General features: G+C 39.8%; 1 protein-coding gene across 2 annotated transcripts in view; it reads right to left on the bottom strand.

The window, feature by feature from the left end:
* The window catches only part of CTXN3 (cortexin 3), a 13,308-nt gene extending 11,476 nt beyond the window's left edge, over positions 1 to 1,832 (bottom strand). For both annotated transcript variants that reach the window (XM_025200391.1, XM_006020727.3), the window contains exon 1: positions 1,647 to 1,832. The gene's annotated coding sequence lies outside the window, so the exon portion shown is untranslated. The remainder of the gene's footprint in view (positions 1 to 1,646) is intronic.
* Between the last annotated feature and the right edge of the window lie 7,289 nt (positions 1,833 to 9,121).

Below are 9,121 nucleotides of genomic sequence, written 5' to 3'. Positions count from 1 at the left end.
TGGGCCAAGCAGTCCCTGAGCAGCTGGGGGGCTAGTGCTTTCTTCCAAGGTGGCGGCGCCCCCCAGGTGGCACCTGCCCACAGGAACCTGGCCTGGCCATTCCCAGGGGGCACCGCAGCTGTGGAGGGAAACACTAGGCCCCCATCAGCTGTGGAGGGTAGCACTGGGCCCCTGTGCAGCTCAGGCAGGCAGGCAGGTTCCAGAGAGAAAAAAAAAAGAAAAAATCAGGCTCCCCCTTTTTTTCCCCCTTCAATAGGAATGCCTTTTTTTTTTCCTTCAGTGGAGCCTGCCTGCATGGGCTGCCACTGAGCTGCCTGCCCAGGCTCTCTGCAGAGCCCCTGACCTGCATGGGGCCCAGTGCTTCTCTCCACAGCTGTTGCACTTCATTAGATAGAAAACTAAGACACCTTGAAGGTGTTTTATTTTGCTATGTCCCAAAGTCATTTAAAGTGCAATATGTCGCCGACAGCGTAAACAGCCATTAAAGCGGTGCAAAAGGGCATTTAAACTGCTTTAAAGGCCAATTTCGTGGTGTGTACAAAGGCCCTAAGGCTATTTTGACCAGTTAATAAAAAGAGGTTTGGGAACCCTTAGTACTTTGTACTGGACTTGGGGGTTATGTTCAATGTCTGTACCATGCGTGCAAATGACCCAATAGCAGCACCTTGGTCATGGATAATAGTGTCTAGGACTATTTTTAGACAGTAAGAGCTGGCTGAATTCTTTGTCACTAAGAACCAAATCCTGCAGTCTCTTTCTTGTGACAATGAGGTTATTAAGAGCATATCATCACAGATAAGTATTCTGACCGCTCATACATAGACCAGCCAAACTGAGAGAGCCTGACATGATTGGTAACACCCAGCCTTGAAACAACACTAATGGAGTCAGATAACAACACTCATGGAGTTCACCCTGATAGCACTAGTAAATCTCTGCAGCACACCACCACATCACCACCATAAGGGATCCAACTGCAGAAAAGTCTTATCATTCCAGCAAGGTTATATGTACAGGATGGGTAGGTACTTTTTGGTTTAAGGAAATAAGTTCTGTCTGCTAAGTATTTCGTGGTTAATAACTCCCATTTTGATACCAGCTTTTGCTTTAATTCACTAAGCTTCTCTTCTAGTTATGGGGTCAACATATAACAGATAAAAGTAAAAGGCTAGTGGAAAAAACTAATTAAGCCCAGGAGCAAGACTGCAAGGTAGAGGCTCTCTTACTATATTACATGATGTTATAGGCAATCTAAAAATAATACAAAAGTATTGTTCACAGGTTGACGACAATTCTGAACTCATGCATGCTATGATGGACACATAGTCTTCATCTCAAAGTAGTGGGCCACAGAATTGATAAAAAAATGGGTTCAGAAATTAAATTTAAGTTAGGGTATTACAAATAGACAATAACATTCAATGTGTGGTTAAAAGTCCAATGAAGTTAATGGACATTTTTCCAGTGAGTTAGGGGCTATAGTTTAGGAGCTAGATCCAATAAAATGTCCACAAAATGTGCCTTGCAACATCTCAATTTTAGGCACTACAGAGTGAAATCTAGAACCCAGTTAGTTGCCTAGGCTTCTTATACAGTTCCTGGAGGCAATTAGACATTTCAGAAGGGTGATCCCAAAATGTACATACCAAGCAGCGAGTTGCTTAGAAGTAGCTAATAGGAAATGCAGAGCATCCAACTCCTTTCCAGAGCTCCAGTGTCAGAGTCAGGGCTCCAGGCAGGTGACTTTCTCCATTTGGGATCCAGACCCTGGCATCCTCTCCTGAAAGCCAATATATATATTGTCCAGAATAAGTGAGTCTTGTTCATTTCTTTCTTTCAAGACAGAGCTTCTGGACAAAAAGATGTTATCTGTAGTATCCACCTCATCTTGGATGACTGCTATAATTAGGGCATTATATTATAAATATTATAAAATGAGCTGTGCAGTGGTGCTATTTTGCGAAAGGTCCATTCCTGTTTGAATGTCAAGCATGCTCTGAGATTGCCCTTCATAGGATGTGAATGCTGCTCTCCTTAGTTTCTAGATTGCAATGAGGTTTAGATGGGAGTTCAGGACTGCTGCAGTTCTAGGCATGCAGAATTTCAAGTACCTATGACACTTACTATCAAACAAGGAGGTATTCTAGTGAGTTTCGGCATCTGCTAAACTGGGGCTGCTTGAATATAAGTTTTGGGCTTAGGTGCTCCAAATCCACCAAAGTCCTGTTTTAGGTTCTTAAATCCATTTTGAATCTGGCTTCTGAGTCTTAGATGCCATAAATACCAACAACACTGTACTGTAGCTACCCAATAGCAATGTCTCTAATAACTGTTCCATATTATTTACTATAGCCATATCCTTATGTCCCAACTCAGGTTTTAACAATACTTTACTTCAGCAAAGTCAGCTGGTGACTGCCACAGTACATACCCCAGCCTGCATTTCTGGAACAATGACATTGCAAGGTTGTACTTGCAAAGATTATATACATCACAGTCAGTAGGATCTCTCTCTGTAATAATGCCTAGGAAAATCTATTGAAATAGTTTTGTCAATGGCTCTCCAGAGGTAATTACTGAACTATCCCTGTAATTAATTCTAATTATGGTACTGCACTGTAACTACATCTTTCAATACATGATTATTGATGTTGAGCAGTGATTTTTATTAATAGTCTGAATGGGGTTATGGACAGATTTTTAAATGGCTCTGCAACACTAATGGCCTCTCTGTATGTGCAGGTAAGGAAGTGATCGGATCTGATGCATGATCCACAAAATCACACCTCCTGCCATGCCACATGTGCATAAGGAGCTGAAAGAGCTCCCAGCCACAGAGGCCCCTAGCCACATGTTCAATTAACAGTGTACTAGGAAGCAGCTACAAAATTATTACACATATTTTGTGGAATAACTTTGTAGCTTATTCCTCTTTTTATCATGGCATTAATTGATTGAACATGTGATTGGGTAACCACTTAAGATGTGATTAGCTGGTTATTCATGCTTTAAGTGTAATGTGTAGGTGGGGGCCTAAGTCTTTCCAGTGTCATCTGTGTCATTTAAGCCTCTGATGGATATCATGGATTTTCTGATAGCCAATAGTTATCATGAATCATAGCAATTTTAGATTCACACTTTACCCTACCTTGTTCCTCAGGACAGGCTATGCAACACTGACAACTCTGAAAACATACAATATTGAGAACATATAATAAGAGGGTACCTAGACAGATGTTTAATATATGGGAGCAGGATTGAGACTACTACACTCCTGGCACTGAGCGACTGTACCTTTGACACTAGGGAACAGAATGAAAAACAAAAAAATCAACCATCTCAGCTATCATGGAATTGTACAGGCTATTTTGTAAGTTAAAGGCTTCCTTGAAAAATACATTAATGGCTTCAGCTTGGACTTGAAAGTAGCCCAGTGCTCATTGCCAGATATCATAGCAGAGTGCCCACTTGACATATGGTTTTCAGCAGTGACCAACATAACAAGCCTTGTAGTGATGATTGCTTTGGGTTTCCTAAAGCATGAATGAGACATAGACTTAAAGGCTACGGACAGACATTACACATAAACCAGTTTAAGTGATCAGAAACTGGTTTAAACCTGTAACAGAACATAAGTTCAGTGCACATAAACCAGTTTCAAAATGGTGGAACTGGTTTAAGATAAACACTGTTGAATGTAGTATCAGACTTAACTGATTTGGGGCAAATTGGGTTATGCAATGTCTGTCCCAGAACACTTCCTGTTTTCAGTTAAACCAGAGTCCCCCAAGATCCCATATGCTTTGCAGCACTGGGCTGGGCTGGGCTCTCTGCTCCAGAGACCAGGGCTGGCCCTGTCAGGTTTGACCTAGAAACCACTATACAAAGCCCAAGCAAAAGTCTCTGTTATGTAACTAATGCCCATCTGCAATGATAAGGAGGAGACAGTCTTAGATAAAGGAGGCTTGAAAACAAAAGCAGAATCAGAGGACTAGGACAAAGAGCTAATTTAAATACTAAAAATCACGCCCCTAGGTGGGGAGAAAGTATGCTAATGAAACATACATGTATGTAAATGAGATACATAGCTAAAACACAGGTATAGAGACATGCTCAGTAAAGAACTCCTTGCGTCACTCCTTTATAACCAATTAGCAAACAAGAATGCTTATGAAGGTCCAATACTCCTGTATAAAAGATGCTTAGAATTAAGAATCTGTGTGCTTGTTACGTGAAATTATTCCACTTGCACCTTGTATTGCTAGCAATAAATCTTTATACTTTCACCCCTGGTATCTTTATTGGATTTTGCATACCGGGCACGATCCCAGACTTGAGCTGGGGCTCAACAACTACATTACATAGAGTTAAGTTCGGAGACTGGTACTCAACTGCTTTACTGTCAAGTTTTCAATCCTATAATTTAATTCAAATCAATTAGATTGTACTGGTAAAACTGGAGTGATTTGACAGTGAACCAGGCTCTAGTAAACTATTAAAGTATTAAAACAAAAATCCTAATCTGATCTAAGGCTAACATTATGAAGTGACATAGAGAAACATTGAGAAAATGATATTTGGAAACAAATGTATAAACATTTCCTTACCTTCCTCCATATCATAGAACAGCGTCAATGATATTTCACACTTTTACAGCTATAGTTAAACAGTTATTTATCAAGACTGAAAAACAAAGTTTGTAAAGATTAATAACCTTTTGGTCCAAATTCATTGTTGGTATAATTTTATTTAGAGTCAATTGGGGAATACCAAAGATGGATATAGTAAATAACAATCAACCCAAATATCAGTCATGTTTCTTGTCTTATCTCTGTATCAAGCAACACTTGAGTCTACTTCTTTTTAGAACTTCCGTGAGACACAGTTACAGATTACTTGGCTGGTGTAGGACATAATATTATCCTCATCACAGCATAACTATATTTAGAAACCCAGCTGTACCAATGGCTTTAGAAGTCCATATGGCAGGATTCTGTGTCTTGTTTCAATATGGTCACTTTCCTATCCAGTAATACTGTATGCATCAAGATTTCTTTGAGGAAGAAAAGGGGAAAGGGAAAAGAGATTTAAGTAACATTTAGATCATTTTTCTCTCAAAGAAGGATAACAGTTACAAAAAAGATACAGAGAGAAAAGATGACTAAATATTTTAATATTACTAGAGTAGGATAAAGAAAACCAGAATTACATTTTCATACCCTGAACAGGTAAATTACGTATGGGTTTAACTTGGAAATGTAACACAAAAAATATTTCTGAATCACTCTTTGCATTTTGATACCTGTATACAAACTGAATCATTTAAAACATTCTCCATAAATTACATATTCTGCTCCAAAGATCAATGAAGGCTTGAAAAGGCTTTTAGCATGAAATAATCAGTTTTAAATATCTGCCCAGTAATCTAGCAATACTTTGTTTTATTTTAAACAGTAGTCAAAATAATTTACTGTACCTTTCCAAGTACTCTAATTATGATATAGCAGTTTTGAGATATTTCATTTTATTATGTCACTATCCATTAAATAATACATGTTAAAAAAAATCAGACCTTTAATCATACAACAATATGAGGTAAAGTCACTTGCTCAGGTGTAGAGTCAGGGAACTTGGAAAAAGATCAATCTACCTATCTAGGAAGGTGTTTATATTTATTTGCTGCCATCATAGCTCATCTGTGAACTACTAGAATGGAGTTCAGCCCATTAGACAGCAAAATGTCTTTTCATTAATAGTATGTGGTATGCCTGCTTTAAGATTATATTCCCTGGTCAGATTTTGTTTATGCTACATTTTGGGAAACATCCTACCATTGCTGAGCTACAGTCCAAAGTCATAATAAAAGTCAAAACAGTCAGTGTCAACAGGCACTTTCATCACATAAAGCTAGATTGAGGCTACATAAACAATGGATTTTTGATTTACCTGATTATGTCAGAAATACAGTTTTCAACAGAAAAAAATAAATATCTGGCCCTTGTACTTATAAAGAAAAGCTTTAAAACATAAACTAAGTACAACCAGAGCAGTGATATCAGCCAGGGCCTGAAGAAAGGCTAAAGCAATAGTTCTGAGATATGTGAATTGTCCTTCAACCATCTTAGTGGAAGACTAACTTCAAGATCCGCTGCTCTGAATGCATTATCAATACCAGGCCAACAGACGACTCCATGTGTTCAAAAAAAGAAAAAATGCCATAGGTTTATCCTACCCACCCAAGCTGATAATCCTCAGATGCTATGATAGTACTGGGAAGCCCCTTCTACCATTCCTGGCTCTTCAAAAGAAACAGAACATAGATTCCGCTGCTGTCCACTCTGCTGCTTCTAAGGAGAGAAGAGTTATGCCATCACTTCTGGGGGGAGAATGGGCTCATACCTCTGTCCTTTGATGGAGGAAAGTAGACCCTGCTACCACAAGAGGAAGGCATATGATCACGCTATATGGCTTTGAATGTAGAATCACAGAAGCCCTATCAGATTGCACCAAGAGTAAAAGAAAACAACTGTGTTATCTAGATGTGCAAGTGGTAGTGAGTTCGTGATAAAGACACCAGCACTTGGTATATATGGACATTTCCACTGTTTCTAAATTCATTAGAGAAATTTATTGTTCCATTATTCCCTTACCTTCCTGGACCAATCAGGAGGTGAGTGAAGCTCCACAGCCCAGGGATCTCCAGTCTGGTGGATCCACTCCCTGCCAGGACCAAGAGAAATAGAGCAGCTACTGCTCTCCATGCCAACCCCAAACCAGGAGCATTTTGGTCAAGTTGGCATGGAGAATAGGAGAGAGGGGGCAGCTGCAGCTGTATACTTGTACTGCTCCCTCGCCTGGAAAGATTTCTTTCATTGAAAAATTCTCAGAATTTCAATCGCTAGAAATAAAAGCCTGTTCAAGGCCTAATATAGAACCATTAGGTAAAAAAGGTTAATTTAACTTCTCAAGGGCCATGTCTACATGTGCAGTGGACTGCGCAGTTGTTACTGAGTGGTCATTTAGAACTTACATAAGCAAGTACTAAATGACTGTTCACTAACCAACGTTACTATGCAGTACCATTGCCACCTGGTTTTTTCCTGATGCTACTATACAGTAGCAGCAAGCTACTGAGGAGTAGCTTGTTACTACTGCACAGTAGTATCATGTCATGGTTAGTGCCCGGCAATGATACTGCGCCATAGCGTCTCAACTACACATGCCATAGTCTTGAGTCAAATGTAAATTTAAACTCTAACCTGAACAATGAAAAACATGCATTTGAACCTGATGTCTTTGAAAGCAGTCTTCTAAATATCTGCATAATTCAACATTATGATCTATTTTCTGCACGAATAAACTAACTAAAAATTGGGACCCTATAGATAAACTTAAAAATGAGATGTTTAAGATATTATAGAATATTATAAATAAAAACATAAATGAACCAATACAAGAAATACTGAATTTTTACTAAAAACAAAGGAGTTATATAGGTGAGACTAGGAAATAGCTAATATGACAACCATATTACATTGTATTATGCTATTATTAGCATTTTGAAAATAATAAAATGCTAATCATATGGCTACAGTCATACTCTTGCTTGCAGTCTTCCTTTAATGAATTTGGGCACTTAGTGAGCTTTGTAGCTGTTGGCACAGGGCTAATTTGAACCCGCTCCTTCGAACTTTGGTATTTAAATTCTATTTCTAAGTTCCATTTCTATTTGAGCTACAAACAGATTGGGAAGGAATAATAAAAAATTACCTGAAAAAGTGACTGTTTTAGGGGTTTGTATTAAGGTCAGACTTGGAAATGGAAAGGGATCTCTTAAGTTTTTTTGGAAAAAATCAATAATCATGGAAACTGGAATTATAGGAGACTTCAGTTTCCCTGAGATAGTAGCATTTATTTCCCATTCTAACACTAATAAGCTGCAGATATTTTTGGATGAGTTAACTGATAGTTTTTACTATCAAATGGTTACTGTACCAATGAAAATAAAACAATCTTCAGTCTAATTTTGACAAGTAGTAATGACCTTATAGAACAAGCAGTTGTAGTAGAAGTTAATCTGGGATCAAGCAATCATTAATGTAGTTTAAATTTCAGGGTGCACAAGAACAAGTCTATAACAAGGGTCTTGGATTTCAGAAAAGTTAACTTTGACAAACTAAGACATACAGTCAAGGGTAAAAACTGAATTCAAGGGCTAAAGGACCTAGCGGTAGAAGTGGTATATAGTAAGGCAAAAGTACAAATACTATCAGGGTCCAGCCACAGCAGGGTCTTCCTGGCTTCCCCCTGCCTCCCTCCCACCCCCCGCCTCACGGCTCAAGCAGGGATCCCCGCCCTCTCCCTCCCTCCAATCTCCAACAGAACAGACCCCAGCCCCACAGACCTTAGCTGGCATGTGGTATGCTAGCTAAAGCTGAGAAGTGTCAGTGTGTGTGTGTGTGTGTGTGTCCAATTTCACTCGGACAGGACAAAGGCAGACAGGAGCTAATCATCTGGTCAGTTGGTAATGTCCCTCTGTTCCTTCCTTGGAAAAAGCTGTTTAAGAAGTGCTTGAACTAATGAGAGAGGCTTTTGTTTTCTTGATGGGCTGCTAAATGCTGTGTTATCAGCTCCCTGCTGTCTCCCTCACCTGTCAGGTTTGCAGACAGTATGAAGAAGCAGGGAGAGGGAGATTGAAAAGCTCAATATTGTCAACAGATGCATGCACTGCACACACACCCTTTCCCTCAGAGTGCTAGCCTGGGGCTGGGGGCTGGCAACACTCCTGCCCCTTGGGCAGCAAGCAGGAAAAAGCCTGGGACTGCACAGGCAGGGTGGGAGCTTAAAACCCTCTAATTAAAGCATCCTGCCAGGGCCATGCCCCGCCCTCAGCTCAGCACTGTGGAAGGGAAGGGAAGGGAAGGGAGGGCTGATCTAGCTCTCCCTGGCTTCTAGCCTGAGCCACTACAGGCATGTGTCTGTATTTCCTCAGTCCAGAGGGAATGTCCATGCACTTGCAAATTGGTTCAACCTAGGCCGGTTAAACTAACCTGCAAAGATTGAATCATTTCAGGCTCAGGCTTTTTAAATATCTGTCCCTAGTCACAGAATTCAAATGCTT

This window comes from Alligator sinensis, unplaced genomic scaffold (genome assembly GCF_000455745.1).
Source record: "Alligator sinensis unplaced genomic scaffold, ASM45574v1 scaffold227_1, whole genome shotgun sequence".
Lineage (NCBI taxonomy): Eukaryota > Metazoa > Chordata > Crocodylia > Alligatoridae > Alligator > Alligator sinensis.
Note: the sequence above shows the minus strand (reverse complement) of the source record. Positions and strands in the feature narration are given on the sequence as shown.